This window comes from Ziziphus jujuba, chromosome 6 (assembly GCF_031755915.1).
Source record: "Ziziphus jujuba cultivar Dongzao chromosome 6, ASM3175591v1".
In the NCBI taxonomy this organism is placed as follows: Eukaryota; Viridiplantae; Streptophyta; class Magnoliopsida; order Rosales; family Rhamnaceae; genus Ziziphus; species Ziziphus jujuba.
The window spans coordinates 10,687,900-10,708,712 of record NC_083384.1 but is presented as its reverse complement, the minus strand read 5'-3'; the positions used below and the strand labels follow the sequence as shown (position 1 = coordinate 10,708,712).

Genomic DNA, 20,813 nt, shown 5'->3' with positions numbered 1-20,813 from the left:
AACTCGAATGTCTAGACCTGTCGAGGAACAATTTGAGTGGGACAATTCCACAAACACTTTCAGAGCTGAATTTTCTTTCATTCTTGAACCTCTCACACAACCACTTCGTTGGGAGGATTCCAAGTGGGAATCAATTTCAAACATTCTCAGTGGACCGTTTCGAAGGAAGTGGACTATGTGGGCCTCCTTTGAGGAAAATTGCACAGATGGGAAATCGTGGGAAGGGGAATTTGGCTCAATACCCTCATAGGGACGAGGTTAATGATTTTTGCCCCCTCACTTGATATCTTTTTTTTTTCTACCCCTCAATATCTATTGTAACCTTCAAACAAAAAAAAAAAAATTACTTATATATCCTATTATATTTTAAGCAAAACAAAAATCAACTTTTTCTAAACAGAATTGTCTTTACACGAATACACACAAATACAAAAAACCAAAGTTGCCGTGGAAAAGCCAAACAAAAGTGCATCTCATCTGAGCACTGTCCGAGGTAATTGGTGAATATTTTTGTTTATTTGTTACCGTGGGACCGGTGTGGGTTTGTTTTTGTGTGGATTTGTTTTTGTGTTTATTTGTTTTTGTGTTTATTTGTTGCCTTGCCATGGAGTGTGTGTTTTTATTTTTATTTTTTGTGTTTATTTGTTGCCTTACCGTGGAGTGTGGTTTTTTATTTTTATTTTTTGTGTTTATTTGTTGCCTTACCGTTAAATACTTACAAATTTAGTACAATGAGATATTGAAACTTGTGATTTGTGTTTAGTGTTTAGAATCGGTTAAAAATGTGGAATTTTTGAAGATTTAGGTTTTTGTATGGAAGTGATTATAACCTAGATTTTAGGATAGATTGATATTGGGTATTAGAAGGAAATGAAGAGAGGAAAAAAATGGGATCGGTTTGGCCTTGAACGGTGGCCGGAGGTGGAAGAAATAACCGGGTCAAGAATCGGATTGGGACTGGTTTAGGCGGGTTCGGGTCGACCCGGACAAGGGTTGAAGATGGATTGAATGACACCCAGACGACACGTTGTTTTTAATATTTTTAAATTTTTTTTAAAATTTTTATAATTTTTTTTTTTTTTTTGGGTTCCATCGACATCCCTGAGCATGGAAAATAAATAAAGGATGAAGGCAGGGAAATCAATGAATTTGATGAAGAATAATGTTAGTTTGTAATAAAAAAACATAATATATGTATATATATGTATTTGTTACAACTTAGGGATATAAGGATTTTTACCCTGATCGAAGTTTAAATCCTTAAGCTAAAGGTGTTATCTCACTAGTGCATGATACTCAAACTCTGTCTAGAAAACTGCTTTTGTGGGTTGAAAAGAAGAATTTTTTTAAAAACGTACTTGACCCTTAGGAAACTAATTATATTTCTTTTTGGATTTGTATACAAATAAAATAAATATGAAGTGAATGATTTGTATAGCATATATAGGTGTCGGTAGGTCTGAGCTTTTATAACCAAATCAGGTTAAACACAAGCAGTATGGGGAAGAGATGTAGCTACATTAGTTGACATACTCATATAGAAGTGGTGGACATGTTGCAGTCCAGCTTAACCTATATGTTCAGATTATAGTCTGCAACTTTCTGTGCACAATTTTTAGACATATATTGTATGGTAAGAAATAATTAAATATAACATGAATATGAATGTATATATACAGTCTAAGGGCTGCTTTTGATTGGCTTATAACAATCTGTCTGTTGCGTCGCTTCTATCTAGTCTTCCACCTCTATACTTCACTTTCTTGTTTTTCTATTTTGGGTGAATTGACTACTTCCTCTCCAGTCATTTCAATATTTCACTTTATCTGCTTCTGCATGTAGCATCATAATTGGCCACAATTGTGGGTTGCTCTATTAAAACCCCACTTTAGACTATAGCTGCATTAGAAATCTTAGTTGCTTTTCAGACTTTCTTTTTTCTTTTAAGTTTTTTCTTCTTCGTTTTTGCTAGGGTAATTTATTACTAAAAATCAGTACATGGAGATAAGAGAAAAATACTTTATGATTAATTAGAATTGAAGTTGAGAATTCCAGAGTTAGTACTTTCTAAAGGTATATATATATATATAGAGAGAGAGAGAGAGAGAGAAGATTGGTGCATAAAATTTTAGGTACATGGTTAGCTAGAAGCAAACACACAAACACTTTATCCCCAAAAAAGAAAAAAAAATTAAAGAAGAAGAAGATAGAAAGATTTAGAAGTAAACACACTGCTATACAGTAAATGTTCAGTAAATGTTTTGTAGATGGCATATACAATATCCTTAGGAAGAGAGCGCATGAAATTGAGGATTGCGGATATTTATATATGTATGTATACATAGTTGACAATGTTGTTAAAGGTAGATAAAAGTTTATTAATGTTGTCAATGTACATTTGTAGGTTGTACTTTATAATGGCACCAAAGAGGAACTTGCGACGTCAACCGAAGAAGGGAGTTAAGAAGGTGGAAAGTAAGAGACGCGGTGGTAGCACAGCAGCACCCGACTCTAAGCGTCGACAAACTACTAGGCAGAAATTCAAAGCTGAGACGGAAAGAGCCAAACTTCGAGGGCACGTTCCACTTTCCTCTCCCCCATCTGATATGGTAAGTTTTATATTCATTTATGTTGTTTTGTGCGGTAAATGATAAGACATCTGTCAGTATTTATTCATGAATGTGAAAACTCAAGAAAAACTTCACCCGATGGCCATCGGTAATTGCCCATAGGCCATCGGGATTTTTTTTTAGTTCATTGTAGGTTGATTACCGATGGTTACATCGGTAATTACCACTTGTGCAAAAATGTGAACCCATATGTCTTAAGATTTAGTTGGAAATTATTATTATCAAGTTAGGGTGGAAAAATAGGGTATGATTAAATCGTTGATGTCAGTTCCATTTATGTAATTCATTTTGCAGCCCATCGATGCTCCAAAGGAACGGATCTTGCAGGATGCCGATATATTTAAAGTTAGGGCACATTCATTCGGGAATCCAATAGAAGCAAACAAAGTAATTACAAGTGTCCTCACAAGTGAGCAGCTGGAAAAGTATAGATAAACATGTTTTGGACACTTACTTGACATGAAGAACCTCTGGTTCTCTGGTCAGGTAGTGCATCACCTGTTTTGCAGACAAGTTGTGTCCAACAATCCAGAAGTACTGGAGTTTAACTTCGGTGGATCTAGAATGCGGTTTACGAAGTGGGAATTCGCACTCATTAGTGGCTTAAAGTTTTGTAGGTACCCTTTGATGTATGATATGCAAATTTCCAAGGAAATGAGCTGCGCACGAGGTTGCTAGATGATAGGATTGACTTGAAACCGCCCGAACTGGAATGACTATTCAAGGATACACTTTTTGTGGATGATTGGGATGCTGTAAGAATTGCGTTACTATATTTCTTAGTTCATGGTGTACTGGAATGGATCCGAAGGTTCAAACAAATAAAAAATTCATTGATTTGGTTGCTGATATCGAGGTATTTAATTCCTACTCTTGGGGAATTCTGAGCTACAAGGAGACGATCAACTCGTTCCACAATGCATTCCAGCACAGAGGACGTGCAGCAAAGAATAAATCACAGTATTATGACCTAAAAGGTTTTCCATTGGCGTTTCAGGTACGGTAATATATTTAATACATGTAGCGTTTACTTAAAAATTATATTTAATAACCTATAATTTATATTTTGTAGTTGTGGGGGTTTGAAGCAATCCCTGATTTTGGTAACCAATTTGCCGATCGGTTGGAAACCCGTTGTCCGAGGATCCTTGGATGGCATACTACAAGGCAACCGAACCATTTTGCTGTTCATAATTGGTTCACCTTAAATAGCAATGTAAGGCAAATGTTTTTTAGACTACATGGTACGACTACATTCAAGTTACATTACCATAGTCAGTTTCGAAATTTACTTTTTTTTCATTTCTTCATTTCATGTAGTATGTTGTGCACTAAAGGTTAGATGCTACCGATGAGGAGAAGACTATGGATTATTGGCGAACAATAGCAGTTAACATACATGAAGTTCGCTACATGTCACCTCCACTTGTAGCACCAATAGTTGGCGCTAAAGATGCATCCAAAGCTGAGGAGCATTCTAATGGCCCTCCAGATGCTAATTTCAGGGTGTGCAATTGTTACTTGCACGCAAATTTGTATTTCATATGTTGTACTAATATATGTTGACTTATGTTTTGGATATTGATATTGATTAGCTTGCTTGCTTGGAGGCAAAATTTGATGAATTAAATAAAGAGATGGCAGCGTTAAGGAAGATGCTTAGTTCTGTTATTGACCAACAAAAGCATCAGGTATCATTTAGACAACTTAATATACTTTACTTTAGTGCTTCAGCATTATTAAATTATATATTGTAATTCAGCAATTATTTGTTGTTAGAGTTTGGGAACTGCAAAATAACCATTGTATTTTGCAGGCCGAACATTATATGCACAGCCATTCACCATCATCTTCGGTTCGACCATCATCCCCTGTGACACCGTCTTTTGGAGAGCAAGCCGAAGAATTTGATGCACCCATAGACAGTTCCAATGGTAGGAAGGAGGATGATGATTGTACTACACCGTTTGAGCCTATCGTACCTGGAGGACCCTATGTGGAGGATTCCTGGGCTTTGGTGCCATATCGGCCTTTGCATTTCGGATGGGATATCGGTGCTTCAGCTGACAGTCCACATCCTGACCAATCAGCTGAGATTGAGGTGGAAGATTGGACGCATAACGTTGGTGATACAAGCCGATTCGGTAGAGTTTACCACCAGTCACATCACATCATCTCTCCTTACACCGACCCGTGTAAAAAGAAGGTTAAATTTAATCTTAATCGACATATTGATGCATCGAAGGAGAGGGCGTTCGATGAGTGGTATAGGGTGGCACCGAAGGAAGCAACCGTGTGTACATCTTATATGACGGTGGGAAAGAAATTTTTTGCTGAGTACTTACCTCTGAAGGATCGTTGAATTTCGATGTAAGTTATATGCTTTATGTTCATGTAAAATCATTGTGTTCCTACGTTTGGAATGATGTTTTATGTATCACCTCGCACTTGTTACTTATTTCCTTTAATGTGGTTTTGCAACATATTGACACTATTTTTTATTTCATACAAAAAAGGCGGTTTGAGAATGAGAAGATGTTCACCAACACCTGTGCCATATTAGACGTGTTATTTTGGGTAAGATGATGGGATGTTACTGCGTTGCTTAATGTTATATTGATGATATTTTATATTATATATATTTCATTATTTGGCAGTTATCCATCAAAGGGTTATCCCATATGGAGGGCATCTCGTAGCACATATTCATGTGATGTGACCCTTTGTAGCTATGTGCGTGGGAAGTCACCCAAACCTAGCGTGTCGTGGCGGATATGTGATTATGTAAGTCCCTACGTATATTTAAAAAAATTCTCACTAAGTTTCCCATTTTGTGGATAATGAGGTTATGTTCTAATTTGCAGGTGTACATCCTTGTCAACAATGGAGGCGCGCATTGGTTGCCAGCATGTGCGGACTTGAAGGCCTGACATATTGATTTATACGATCCAAATATGGGAAATAAATAAATATGTCTAGAATAAAGAGTTGAAGAATGCGGAATGCCTTACGTATATGCTGCCTTACCTATTGAGGGATGGGGGATATTACGAGAAGAATCCGGACGTGCCTCCCACCTTAGATCCATTCACGATGACCATGATCAAAGATGCACCCTGCTAAGATAATGGGTATAATGTGTTGTCATTTCAAACAACTTCTATTGCTGCTGTTTTATTGTGGCTACGTGTGAAAATACACGTGGTTGGTTTTCATTAATGCTAATCATTAATGCTATTCTGCAGAGGTGATTGTGGCGTCTACGCTTTGAAATTTATTGAATACAAGAGTAGTGAGGAGAATCCTTCATTTGGTCTGCAAGACATTATGTCTTTTAGAAAAAAATATGCTGTTGATTTGTACTTTAATAAACTTTCAATGTAGATCGTATGTTTAATGTTATGACACTCTATACTAATGTTATCTTAATATGCTGAACCTATCTTTAGTAATGATAACCGTTGGAGAAAAAAAAAAAAAAAAGGGAGAAAAGAAAACCCTTGGTTGTGGTAAAAATTAAAGCAAAGATGATTACCGATGGTGCATCGATAATTCTCGATTCACCATCGGTAATTACAGAAACGCTTTTGGTAATATGAATTAACATTTTTTTTCTCCAAATACTCAGCTAATGGAGTGTTTCCGGCAATAACATGCAAATTATACATTCATCAATTCCCCCAAATGTTCCGAAAACGTTCTCCAATTGGCAAAAATACTTAATTACCGAAGGTTTCGTTGATAATTACCGAAACCCCTATGGCAATCACATTTTACCAATTTTTTAGGGCCCCATAAGTCCCATAATGTGTGTTGAATGCAAAAACATGCAAAATATGGATTCTAAAATTATCCTAAGGAGAGAAAATCACAAAATTGCTTAAAAATTTCTCAAATTTTACAAAAAAATACGATGACTGTACACTTTCGGTAATTCCCGATGAAACCGTCGGTAACAAACACATACCCTCTGGACAAATTACCGAAGGTTTCATTGGTAATTACCGAAACCCCTATGGTAATCACATTTTACCAATTTTTTGGGTCCCACAAGTCCCATAATGTGTGTTAAATGCAAAAACATGCAAAATATGGATTCTAAAATTATCCTAAGGAGAGAAAATCCCAAAATTGCTCAAAAATTTCTCAAATTGGAGAAGAAAATACGATGACTGTACACTTTCGGTAATTCCCGATGAAACCGTCGGTAACCAACACATACCCTCTGGAAAAATTATCGAAGGTTTCATCGGTAATTACCAAAACCCCTATGGTAATCATATTTTACCAATTTTTTGGGCCGCACAAGTCCCATAATGTGTGTTGAATGCAAAAACATGCAAAATATGGATTCTAAAATTATCCTAAGGAGAGAAAATCACAAAATTGCTTAAAAATTTCTCAAATTGGCCAAAAAAATACAATGACTGTACACTTTCGGTAATTCCCGATGAAACCGTCGGTAACAAACACATACCTTCTGGAAAAATTACCGAAGGTTTCGTCGGTAATTACCAAAACCCCTATGGCAATCACATTTTACCAATTTTTTGGGCCCCACAAGTCCCATAATGTGTGTTAAATGCAAAAACATGCAAAATATAGATTCTAAAATTATCCTAATGAGAGAAAATCCCAAAATTACTTAAAAATTTCTCAAATTTTCCAAAAAAATACGATGACTGTATACTTTCGGTAATTCCAGATGAAACCGTTAGTAACCAACACATACCCTCTAGAAAAATTACCGAAGGTTTTATCGGTAATTATCGAAACCCTATGGTAATCACCTTTTACCAATTTTTTGGGCCCCACAAGTCCCATAATGTGTGTTGAATGCAAAAACATGCAAAATATGGATTCTAAAATTATCCTAAGGAGAGAAAATCCCAAAATTGCTTAAAAATTTCTCAAATTGGCCAAAAAATTACGATGACTATGGACCTTCGGTAATTTTTCCAGAGGGTATATGTTGGTTACCGACGGTTTCATCGGGAATTACCGAAAGTGTACAGTCATCGTATTTTTTTGGCCAATTTGAGAAATTTTTAAGCAATTTTGTGATTTTCTTTCCTTAGGATAATTTTAGAATCCATATTTTGCATGTTTTTGCATTCAACACACATTATGGGACTTGTGGGGCCCAAAAAATTGGTAAAATGTGATTACCATAGGTGTTTCGGTAATTACCGACGAAACCTTCGGTAATTTTTCCAGAGGGTATGTGTTAGTTATCGACGGGTTCATCGGGAATTACCGAAAGTGTACAGTCATCGTATTTTTTTGGAAAATTTGAGAAATTTTTAAGTAATTTTGGAATTTTCTCTCCTTAGGATAATTTTAGAATCCATATTTTGCATGTTTTTGCATTCAACACACATTATGGGACTTGTGGGGCCCAAAAAATTGGTAAAATATGATTACCATAGGGTTTCCGTAATTATCGATGAAACCTTCGGTAATTTTTCCAGATAGTATATGTTGGTTACCGACGGTTTCATCGGGAATTACCGAAAGTGTACAGTCATCGTATTTTCTTGGCCAATTTGAGAAATTTTTAAGCAATTTTGTGATTTTCTCTCTTTAGGATAATTTTAGAATCCATATTTTGCATGTTTTTGCATTCAACACACATTATGGGACTTGTGGGGTCCAAATAATTGGTAAAATGTGATTACCATAGGGTTTCGGTAATTACCGACGAAACCTTCGGTAATTTTTCGAGAGGGTATGTGTTGGTTACTAACGGTTTCATCGGAAATTACCGAAAGTGTACAGTCATCGTATTTTTTTGGCCAATTTGAGAAATTTTTAAGCAATTTGTGATTTTCTCTTCTTTGGATAATTTTAGAATCCATATTTTGCATGTTTTTGCATTCAACACACATTATGGGACTTGTGGGGCCCAAAAAATTGGTAAAATGTGATTATCATAGGGGTTTTAGTAATTATCGACGAAACCTTCGATAATTTTTCCATCAAAAACAAATTGAACGTTGTCATTTTTTAATGCCGTTTGATCACTTACTTTATCAGAATTTATCATTAATAATGCTACATTTAGCATGTTATTGGTTGGAACACACATGATTGAAGTTGCCGGATGGAATTGTGGTGATTCTTTTACGACGGTGTACAAATGTCAATTACCGATGATGCATCGATCATTACCATTGGGCAGTAATATCATCCATGCAATAGTAAGAAACATACAAACAACTGAACCAAAAACTGAACACGAAATGATATGTTATCAAAACAATACGATAGATGAATTTGACAACAAAAGAACACATAAAGCCAACGTCTATTATGCCAAAACTCATGTTACGCGGTTGAGCAACTAATTGCATTCCTGACTACATTGCATACACATGCATACCGCATAACATGGCCCCATTGTCTGAATATAGCATCACGCGATTGATGGGCCTTCGTTTCAGTGGTGCTGTTGGTTGGTAGTGCTATCAAGAGGTACGGCGGTGGAGCATGATCGGCTGCTGTGACCAACCTGTTTGCACCTCCCGCATCTATATTGATGACGCTCCTCTCCTTGATATTGAATCCTCTTCTTTCTCGGTCTTCCTGACTGTTTTCCAATTTGAGGTGGAAGTACAACCTGGTTTATGACATTATCTGGAGCATGCCACTGACATTTATCTCCAAGTGGATATATGGTTTCCGAATATGCATCACGGAGTGAGTCAACCAACAAAAGAGAAAGAGAGAGGAAGACACACAGTATTCATTTAATGTGGTAGTAGGGAGAGTAAGAGAGAGGGATAGAAGTTAATGAGGGTAGATGAGAAATGAGAGATGGTCAAAAAAATTGTTTTAATATTTTCAACTGTATTCGATACAGTCAATGAGAAATGAGGGTAGAGGAGAAATGGGAAATTGTTACATTTATTTTACACTTTCATATCCATTTATTTAAATAGTTTCTACAAGTACACAATTAATTCCCTCCTAACAACTCTCGTTTGGACATACTACCATGGAGCTGTTCATGTAAAAGTGATTGGAAGAAGCTTGCAAGCTGGGAATCACATTTTACAATCTAAAACTAACTACATTTCAATGCATACCATTCAATTCTAATGGTCAGAAACTAGAGAGCCAATATTTGAGAACTCAATTACCATCCATTTAAATTATCATCCTTCTTATTTATTGCTTTTCCACATATCAAATAATATGGAGAATTTAATAATGAAATTGGATCCTTATACATCATATTGACACGAGAATCATGTACAAAAACTAAAAAAAAAATCTGAATTAGCAAGAGGAAATTGTACAAGTGTTTTATGAATAAAAACTAGAGAATATTACAGCTCCTAGAGAATATTACAGCTCCTACAAAAGCCTCTGTTGGTATCAATCCCGAATTGACCCAATGTTCCCCATCAATGTCAAAATCTCGAACACCAACTGGCACCATAATTGGTATAATGCCAAATTTTAGTGACAGCATTAAAAGCATATGGGGCACCTCCACTAAAACGGAGACAGATTTGATACCTGGATGAAATCAAATGAAATATCTGCAGTTAGTTACAATATTTAGCATACAAGTTTCAAAGAAAATAATTATTGTAAATAATTAAGGAAAATTACAAAAGCATTTCGTTTTAAATCTCAACCTAAAAAAATGAATAACTTTTTTTAATACTTGACAAAAAAGCATCTCTGATTTAATAAAATAAGGGATTCCCTCAAAAAAATTTTAAATAAATATAATGAGAACTGAAGACCTTAGCTATCCTCATATGCGATAAATGCTATATGCAAACTGTGAAGAGTAGAATTATTGGTCTAGATATCAACAAAGGAAGAAAAATATCACAAAGCGAGTCATTATCAAACTGTCTTGTAAGTAGTAAGTGTGCAAGTGGATATGTTGTCCCGAAGATTGAATTGGATAATCAAAATAATTAAGTCTTCCATCTAAATATCCTATTTCCATTCACTGACTTCATATAAGAAATTCTAAGGAAATTTCAAAAATCATGAAAGCAACAAAGTATCTAAAATGTCTATAAAATAGATGAAATCAGAAATGGAAAGGCTTGAAATTGTCACAGCAATTAAACATCAGCCATGGTAGTCAAGGATCACCTGCTGACAACACGATTAACTGTTGGTTGAACAAATATATGAACCCTGCAGAAAGCAAGTAGTTGTCAATAAGCAAAAAATACTATCTAGTTTACATGAAAAGAATCATGAAAAGGAAACTCCATATGAATGATAAACTTTCTAAGTACCATTTTCCAGGGAATCATGAAAAGGAAACTCCATATGAATGATAAACTTTCTATGTACTTTCATGATTTTCTTCATTTGGAAAATTCTCCTTCCCTGTATCAGACTTCTTATCTGCAGAAACCTATATGAACAACATAAAATAAAAGTGAAAAATATAATGACCACTGGGAAATAAAAACCACCATAGCTGAATATATTACCCTCGGTAGAAATGGAGGTTTCTGTTAACGTATAGAATGTGCAACCATGGAGTTTAAACAGTAAATTTCCCTTATGATTCTCATGTTGATAATGAAGTAAATGCAATAACTGACAGTTTGCATTAAACATTAAGGAAAACAAGAATTATACATGACAACAATAATTGATAACAACGAAAGCAGTTATATTTAATGACCAACAGCAATTATAGTAATAAAATAACTATAACTACAATTATATTAAAACACAAATAAGCGTGCAGACAATTAAATTTAATAAATAAGCAGCATTCAATAATGGAAAACACACAAGACCCAAAAAAATAATAATAATATAAAACACACAATTACCATCTTTAGAATAACCTCCATAGCACCTTTGCCATCACCAAGAGCTCCATCTATTTCATCAATCACCTAGAGAAAAAGTAGTAACTTGTTTCTTCTGCATACATTCTAGAATAAGAAGGGTAACCATAAAAAATAATACCAACCAAGCACTTTGGCCTCGAGTCAACAGTGACAGAGTTCATCTGCACTACATCAAGAAACTAAAATGTTGTATAAAGTAACCTATAACACAAAGCAATACATTGTAATAGCTAGGGAAACAAAAAAAAAAAAACACAAAATAACTTTATACAAAATTTCCAATCTTGAAAGAATCTAATAGTCAGCAGATAAGAACTAATGCAAATCCATGTGAAAAAAAACAAAAACGAAAAAACAAGAAGAAGCACATATATACAAATACATACATCAGGGACCAAACCCATGGATTTCATTTGGTCAGAAAAGTAGAAAGCGTCCTGCAAGCAAGAGCTTTTCATGGTTCCAACGATGACAGAATGGAATGTATCCCTAGTTGGCTATACTCCATCTAGCATCATATCATCATACACATCTCTCAGCAAGAAATGCCTACCACCACCGTTATTTAAAAAAAAAAAAAAAAAAAGAACACAACTTTTACAATTTCTCCCAAAAAAAAAAAAAATCCCAAAACCACATAAAGAAAATAAAAATTAGAATCTATCTTCTCTGCGCGGTGAGAGAACCGATAACAGTGTTATACTCAGAGACATTGCTTGCGTAGTTCCTCCGTCCCACCTCTCGTAGCAGTGAATTACGCTGCCCTGAATTATAACAATCTAAAATATATTATTTATTTAAAAAAAAACTATTTCATTATTAGCGAAATGAGGAAGAAAATGTCTGGGGAAAAGCTTAAGAATTTGAAAATGGAGAGGAGAAGATTACCAGTGATTGATTGAATGAGCCTCATGCTTTCCTACTTCGCTGTTGCTTATCTGTTGCTTCTGCTTCTGCTCCTAGGGCTCTCTAAAACCCGGCAGTTTTCTCTCTAAGTCGCCTCTTCACCATCTCCTTCAAAACGCACAGTCTCCAAGCTTACAATCTGGCCGATGCGAAAGGAAATAGAGGGCTCCTAATGGTCTGGATATTGATTATAAGAAGGAGAAAAGTCGAATGAAGAAAGGAAAGAAAAAAAACATAGAAAAAAAAAACATAAGGGTATTTTGGGATTATAAAAATTTAAAGAGGTAGAACAAAAAAGATATCAAATGAGGAGGCAAAAATCATTAACCTCGTCCTTATGAGGGTATTGGGCCAAATTCCCCATCGTGGGTAACAAGTAAGGAAGACGGAGAGGCAAAAGTCTGACAGGATTGAGATTGAATAGAGCCTTGTAATGGCTGGAGTTGGATATTTGGTTGGGCTTGGAAGTGTGTTTGGGCCACTTGTGTTTTGGAGAAGAACGAGAAGAGGCTCTTTTTACATGGTAGAAATTTCTATTCCCACCGCTCTTTGTATATATATATATATATATGATAAAATTACTAAAATCTCCTGTACTTATTGTTGGACATAGATGATAGAAGCCAACACGGTAAAAGTTGGTCCTGTTTCTCCCAAGCGGTATTATAAGCGTTAATAGTTCTTACCGAAGAGCCTTCATCAGCTTCTTCAACATATTGAGGTAATGAGGTGGACACTGGATGGTGCACAGAGTATATCCTTCGAGACCATGACCGCGAATGGCAGGTACCACTTGAGAACGCCACAGCATGTAATTAATTCCTACGGTCAATTTTCAACGGCAACGTCTAGTTGAAAGCGCTGGAGAAAGGAGCTTGTCGTTGACAGTTGCTTGATATCAGTGAGCTTTGCAATGATAAAGCCATGGACGTTGTTCTCGATTGGCTATGATACCATAAAATGATATAAATAAATCTTTCAGACAACAATTACAGCATTGCCAAAATGAGAGGATGATTCCCTCTTTATAATGATTGATATTTATATGTAAACCCTAGGATATTTACAGCCCATTATTTATCAGAAATAAAAGCAAGGAAAATGCACGTAAAATGATAATGATAAGGCATGCAATGGCTATGGCTGTTACGGCTTTGGGCTGATTTGAATGGATCTTGTATCTTGGGCCTTCACTCTTATTCTCGGAATTATGATTTGGGCTATGACCCTCTGTGTTAGCAGTGTAGACATGTCTAAATCTGAATACATATGAGCCGAAGCAGAGAAAAAGAGACCCAAATCTTGGCCATGTGAAGAGTATCATTAGAAAAAAAAAAAAAAAAAAAAAAAAAAAGAAAGGATTGAGAGATGCAGATTTATTTTGTATGTTTGTGTTGCTGTAGGGGATGAGTTTGGTTGGTGATTATGTTTTGGGGTTTATTGGGGTTTATGCAGTTTCTCCATATAAATATATATATATATATATATATATTAGGGATGTTTTGGGGCTTATGGAGTTTCTTTATATATATATATATATATATATTCATTACGGATTATAATATATTATAAACTAAAGAGGGGGTGATTTTATCCCAGCATGGTTGAACCAGAACCCAAAATGACATCATAAGAGCATGGAGCACGACAAAGACATCGTAAGCCATGATTATATAATAATTTATAGTTAATTAAATAGACCACTTTACTTGTAGCTAATATACTCATATTAAGTTTCACTAATATAAGTAAACAATAGATATAGTCTAGGGGCGTTAGTGACAATTATAGTTTTCTTAAGTTTCATTAATCCAGATCAACCACAATATAACTGACTTGAATAGAAATTAGGGCTTTTATCGTCATTGGTCCTTCAATTATGGAATGATTTCCAGTTTGGTTCCTAAATTGTATGTATAGTCTCAGCGGTTAGTTCCTATTTGATTTTTTGTCTGTTTGGATAACGGAAATAGCATATACATGTCAAAGGTAGGGTTGGTAACTCTAGAGACCAAAGTGAGAAAAAAAATAATTCAAGGATTAAAATGAGGATCACCCTATAATTTTAAAGATCAACAGTGCTAAGAACCAAATAAGTTTTGAAAAGAATAAAAATTTGAAAAATTTATATGCATATAAAAAATATTTCTTATCATAAAATAGAAAAAAAAAATTGTTTCACACAATAAATTAAATACTAAAAATACCAATATATATGTCATTTCAACATTCTAAAAATATATTTATGTTAAATAATTTATTCCAACGCAAATTATTCAAGAAAGTTTGAATATTATACTTCAAAAAATTTTGAAAAATTAAAAAAAAAAATTATTTTTTTAATAAAAATCTAATAAATATTAAGAAGAAGAAGAAGAAAAAGAAATATCTGTTCTTGTAAGTAAAAGAAGAAATTGATAATTTTTATCCATTTCAAATAAAATTTGATCTATTTTATAATAATAAAATATATAACTACTCATATAAACTATTTTAAATTAACATAAACTGTAAACCTAATATTTAAATCATACTTCACTACTATATCGAGAAAAAAAAAAACTAAAACAAAAAAACTTAAACTAAAACTAAAACAAGAAACTTTACTAGTTTATTTATTTATTACTTGTGCCAATTTTCAAATTTATTTTATTATTTTCAGAAAATAAAAGTGTGAAAAGGTATTAACATCTATCCCCATTTTTTAAATTTATTACATCAAGCAAATTATAAATTTAGTGAACAATTATGAAAACCAATGTTCTTTTCATTTTTTTAATGATTGTATAGATTTTTTTTTTTTAAGTTTTCATTTGTTTTAACAAAATTATTTTAAAATTTTATTATGCAATATTTAAAATCTCCCATGTAATTATTTTTGGGAAGATATTTTTTTAAAAATATTATACATAATAACTAATTTGTGTTTGAGTACTTTAGTAACTTTTATTCATCACATGTAAGAAATTTTATTTAGTAATATTTACGAAAACTAACATTTTTTTCATGTGTACGTAATATTTTTCAAATTTGTATTTTTAATTTTACACTATTTAAAAAAATCCTATAGTAGTTATTTTGGAAAGAAAAAAATGTATACAGATATATTTTTCCTCAATTCATTTAATTTTTCTTTAGGGTGAATAAATGTCTGAAACAAATTTATATTGCTAATTTAGGTGGGTAAATTTTTCTTTTAACTTTTAATATTTATTCATATTTTTTCATTCAAAAATTAACTTTTAATAATTTATTATATTTGGCTCTTGAACTATGCAAAAATTTCATTTTGGTCCTTAAACTATGGAAAGATTTTACTTTGGCTCCGGAAGTATTTTATTTATTTTTCTCACTTTGGTCTCTAAAAATTACCATCCCTACTTCTGACTAATAGAGCACGTGACATATATATGCTACTTCAGTTAACCAAACTGTTGGAAAATTAAAGAGGTACTAAAAGTGAGACTATACATATAGTTTACGGACTAAAGTGAGCAAAAAATTAATTTAGGGATCAAAGTAGAAATCATCCTATAGTTTAAATATAACAGTGAAAAATATTCTAAAAATTATCATTGAGATTTGTTCATGTGAGATTTTGCGAGATCTAAAGCCATGCCTTCAAAAATACTGCACATTGGCTACAAAGTTAGCAATTTGAGATTATATTTTAATTTTGACATAACAATTCTAGTGCAAGGGTTTTCATACCAGATAGTCAAAAAGTGAAAAACAAAATATTGTATTTCTATGTACAATAAGTGAATTGTGAGAAAATTTTGAAATCATAAAAAAAAAAAAATCATAGATTGGGATCTAAAATTTAAATAATAATAAAAAAAATTAATTTTTAAATGGAGAGACGTAAAATATAAGTTACATGCACCAACTTTCTGAATTTTTCTTAAAAATGTTTTAGTGACAATAACAAATAAATTATAAAAACAACTAATATCCAAAATATATAATGCATTTATTTTTCAATTTTATTTTTTTGTTGGTCTTTAATTTAATATAGTTATAAAATTTATGTAGAAAAAGAAAAAAGAATGCAATGGATTAATAAATTTATGAAGATATTTAAAATTTACTGAAATATGAATACAAATCCCTAAAATTACAATGTAATGGCTCGCTCGGTATCCAAATTGTATTAACATGTATTGTATTAGCTTGTATTATATTAATTTATATTGTATTAATATATATTGTATTATCATTATATATGTTTGGTGTAATATCATACCATACTGTATTATTTTTTATTTTTTAAATAAAACCGAATAAATTGATAATATTTTATTTAGGCAGCTTTTTATCCCTTATTTTTAGCAAATAAAGAAGCTGTGTTGCCGTTTCAAGATGGGTGCTTCCTCGTTTTGCTACTTGACTGTTCTGTCATTGAATAAATACTGTGTTTTGTCTATTCAGCTGATGTTAGCGAGTCACCCAAAAGTGTGTTTTAGCTGTCCTAAGGCTTGCATAAAAAGCCTCGTCTTGTTCATGTTGAAGCAGACCTGATTTTATGCCGTCTACTCCATGTTGAAGAAGACCGGGTTTTTGCATTTTGGTTCAAGTTTATTTGTTTGGCATTAATCTGTTTCTTCTTGCGTTAGAAACAAGTTAATTAAACAACATTTTTTAAAAAATTCAAAATCAATCTTTTTATAAAAGTAAAAATAATTTTTTTATTAAAAAAATAAAGACTTTGTTATAAGTGAAAAATGATTTTTTTTTTTTTTATGACTTAACACATAATGATAAATAATAATTTGGTTGGTTGGCCAGTTAAAATTAAGTACATTTTTTGTTTTTTGGTAATTAGAAAAAAAGAGTGTTTTAATAAACATAAAATTTTATGAGATAATAATGGAATTTATCAAAATTTGAACAGCAAATCCAGAACTTGCAAGTTTGATAATTTAATCAGCTTTCTTCCTCTAAGCTTCTGCTAAGGTGGTGATTAAAATTAGGACATAAGACTAATATATTGTTGGGAGGTCCTCCCTTGAGTATGTAGTGAACTTTGAACGCTTTGGATGGGATCTTACTGCTTTTGGCAGTTTCGACTATAGATGGTCTATTTTTGAAACAATTGCGATAGAAAGAGGCATGAATATTGAATATGAATATGAGAGTTGGTCTACTTGCCCTTCCAACACTGCAACCTATTGTACTTTAATTCTAAACAACCAATTTAGTGGTGATCAAGAAAACATTGTCGAGGGTAATTAATGAAGTGATAATTTTGCAGTTTGCTTGTTGATTGAATATATATATATATATAGAGTAATTATACGGTATATACCACATCAAAAACCGATATTTTTTGAAAAAAAAATCATCGATTTTACTATATAAGTTGTGTACACATATACAGCAACGTTTTAAAAAAAAAAATATCAATTTTTAATGCGATTCGTATACAAACAGTTTACACCGTAAAATATTTATAAATATATATTTTTTTCGTGGACGGCATGATTGAATAGTTGCTCGAGACAAAGTAGACCTTCAATGACAACATCGATCCCTATCCATCAAGCAGAAAGACTTTGAATAAAAAAAATAAATTATTGAGGGTATTTAAGTGTCTAACGTAATCGAGGGGTTGTGGGGCTTGTGGATCCTCTTCCTCTTATTTCTATGGGATCCGGACCCATTTCAAAGAATCAGAATCCGTATACGTAATAAAATATTTTAATGTTTACACTTTTCTGGGGAAAAAAAGTAGGATCAAATTCAGAATGTGTCAACAAATTGATCATCGACCAAAAGTGGTATGAAATCGATTTTTTTTTTCCTGCAAATATTATTATTTTTCAGGACTACTGCAACCTATAAACTAAATATATAGATATAAAGAATAAAAAACAAATAAAAAAAGGGAGACCATTTGACATCCAACATTTTTTAGTAATTATTTGACATCCAACTATACTATCCGGATCAGTAATCCTTTATATATACAGTGTGGTAGCTCTGAAAAGTATGGACCTATATAAAAAGCCTAGCTGATTTAGAAAAACTAATTTATAATTGAAGTTTTTTCAATCAAGTTTTAAATAAGAAAGAGCTATTGCACTAGTTGCCATTTTGATTTAATTATATATTGCATCTTTGTCAAAAACTTATAAAAATTGAAGATGCGCATCATATAAAAGAAAAAAGATTTATCACAAGAAAAAAAAATATATAAATATTTATATATATATATATATATATATATATTTATATATATCTTGTTTCATAACAAAATCTAATATTAAAAGAAATAAAAACAACAGTCCTTGTAAAAGTTAGCTAGGTCAGTTATTAATTATATTTTTTTAGTAGATATAATTGATTTTTTTTATTTTTATCAACTCATGACTTTAAAGGTAGGTGTAGGTCAGAACAGTATATTTTACATTATTAAAAAAATAACAGAAATTATTAATAATGTTTGTTTACAAATGTTGTAAATAAATTAAAAATATGGTCGCTCATTTTCTTTTCTTTGGCAGAATTTGCAACCTCCTGTTGATGAACAAGTTTGGCTTGGGGAAGAGCCTACGTGGCTCTATAATATTTTACAAATGGATGTATATTATTAATAATTAAATAAATATTTGTAGAACTATGAAAAATTATTCATTTAAAGAGATTATTTATTTATCGATAAATAAATAATTTTTTGATTTATGCATAAATGAATATTTATTAATTTAACAAGAATTTTTATACTGTTTTTGAGAAAAAAATTGTACTAACTATATAATATATATTAATAAAAGAAAAGATCAATCAAGCTTATCAAATCTACAATCATGGGGTTGATCACAACTTAATTAACAAATAAAGAAAAAAAAAAGAATCAATAGAAAATTGAACCTTACTGAGAAGCCCACTAATGGAACAAATAAAAATTATTTAGTAAAATTTTCTTATTATGTATGGTAAATGTTTATAAATATTATTTATTTTTGGAAAAATTTCATTAACCCCCTCAAGGTTTAATAAAACATCATTCACCTTTCTAAAATTATTTAATTTATCATTTACCTCCCTAGATATTAACATCTGTTAACAAATTTTATATTTTAATTTATTTAAATTATAAAAGTCTATTTTATCCTTAATAGATTAAAATTAATATTAATTCAATATTTTATCATTTTACCATTGTGTTACAATCTTTTTACCAATATGTGGCACAAATTATGATATATTTTACCTTATATATATACGTACATATATTAAAAAAAAAATTTCTCCCAATTTTGAAAATTTTAATATTTATATTTATTTTATTAATTATGAACATGAAATGAAATATCACATATAAAATACTTACTAAAAAAAATTCAAAGATTAAATCATTAATTAAATATTTCATTTATTGTTACATTCAAAATGTGAAATATATGCATTTAGATACAATCATCTCTTACAATCAAAGGTTCAAATCTTTCATTCGATAAAGACCATACAAGAAAGAGTCATAATCCAAACATTTGCTATGTAATAAAAAGAGATCATTCCATGTATGTCAACACAACTATAGCCATCATAGTTGGATTAAATAATAGTCTCTATACTTGTGATCAAAAATTACAAAAGGAATAGATCTTCATACAAAAGATTTCACTAATAGCCATAAAAAAAACTTCAATAATAGCCATCAAAATAGAAAAACATAAGAAATGAATTTCCTCCCACATCATTGACCTTGTTCTTGGTTAGTTTGACTTATTCCTGAACATGTTGGTTGCATATCATAAAAGCAAGTTAATAATTCCAACAAAAAAAAAAAGGTTAATAAGAAAATAAAGAATATTTTATACCTGGTTGAGAAATGGAAGGCCCATACTGAATTGCTTCCTATTGAACTCAAACCAAAAAAAAAAAAAAAAAAAAAATGCTAGCCACTTTACAAGATCTTTTGTTGTGATCAAATCCATTGCAAAGTCCACATTTGACAGTGAATGACTTTTTCTTTTTCTCCCCTTCATCTGCTGCTCTTTTCTTAGTAATTTTTGGTCTTTCTGGCATTCTTCTTCTAATTGGAGGCAGCAACTCATCGCACTCCACCTCTGGCCATATTGATTCATCGGGGATTGGATGTATTATTGACTTGTATGTTTTAACATAAGCTTTATTAGTTAACATGTGATCAATATATTACTTAAAATCCAATCTTTTATAGGTAATGCATGCCATAGCATGCTTGCATGGGACTCCACTAATTTTCCATTCCCTACATTGACATGTTTTTTTGCTGCAAATGAACTATATAAACTCTCGTTTGAGTTGCTTGATCCATAACTTCATATTCATCACCCTTAGCCCATATGAGTCTAATATATCTCCCTTCCTTTTGAGTCTTCACAAGCCTTTTTTGAATATTTGGAGGAATAGTGGTTGGCCAACTCATTGCCTTTTCATGCCTTTT

At 32.0% G+C, this 20,813-nt stretch overlaps 1 long non-coding RNA gene across 1 annotated transcript; it reads right to left on the bottom strand.

Annotated features, from left to right (window-relative positions):
• Positions 1-10,686: 10,686 nt before the first annotated feature.
• LOC132804342 (uncharacterized) lies at positions 10,687-11,710 on the bottom strand. Its single transcript, XR_009639474.1, has 3 exons — positions 11,453-11,710; positions 10,901-11,022; positions 10,687-10,796 (listed from the first exon to the last, which is right to left on the bottom strand). It is a non-coding gene; the product is annotated as an uncharacterized LOC132804342 (long non-coding RNA).
• Positions 11,711-20,813: the final 9,103 nt, after the last annotated feature.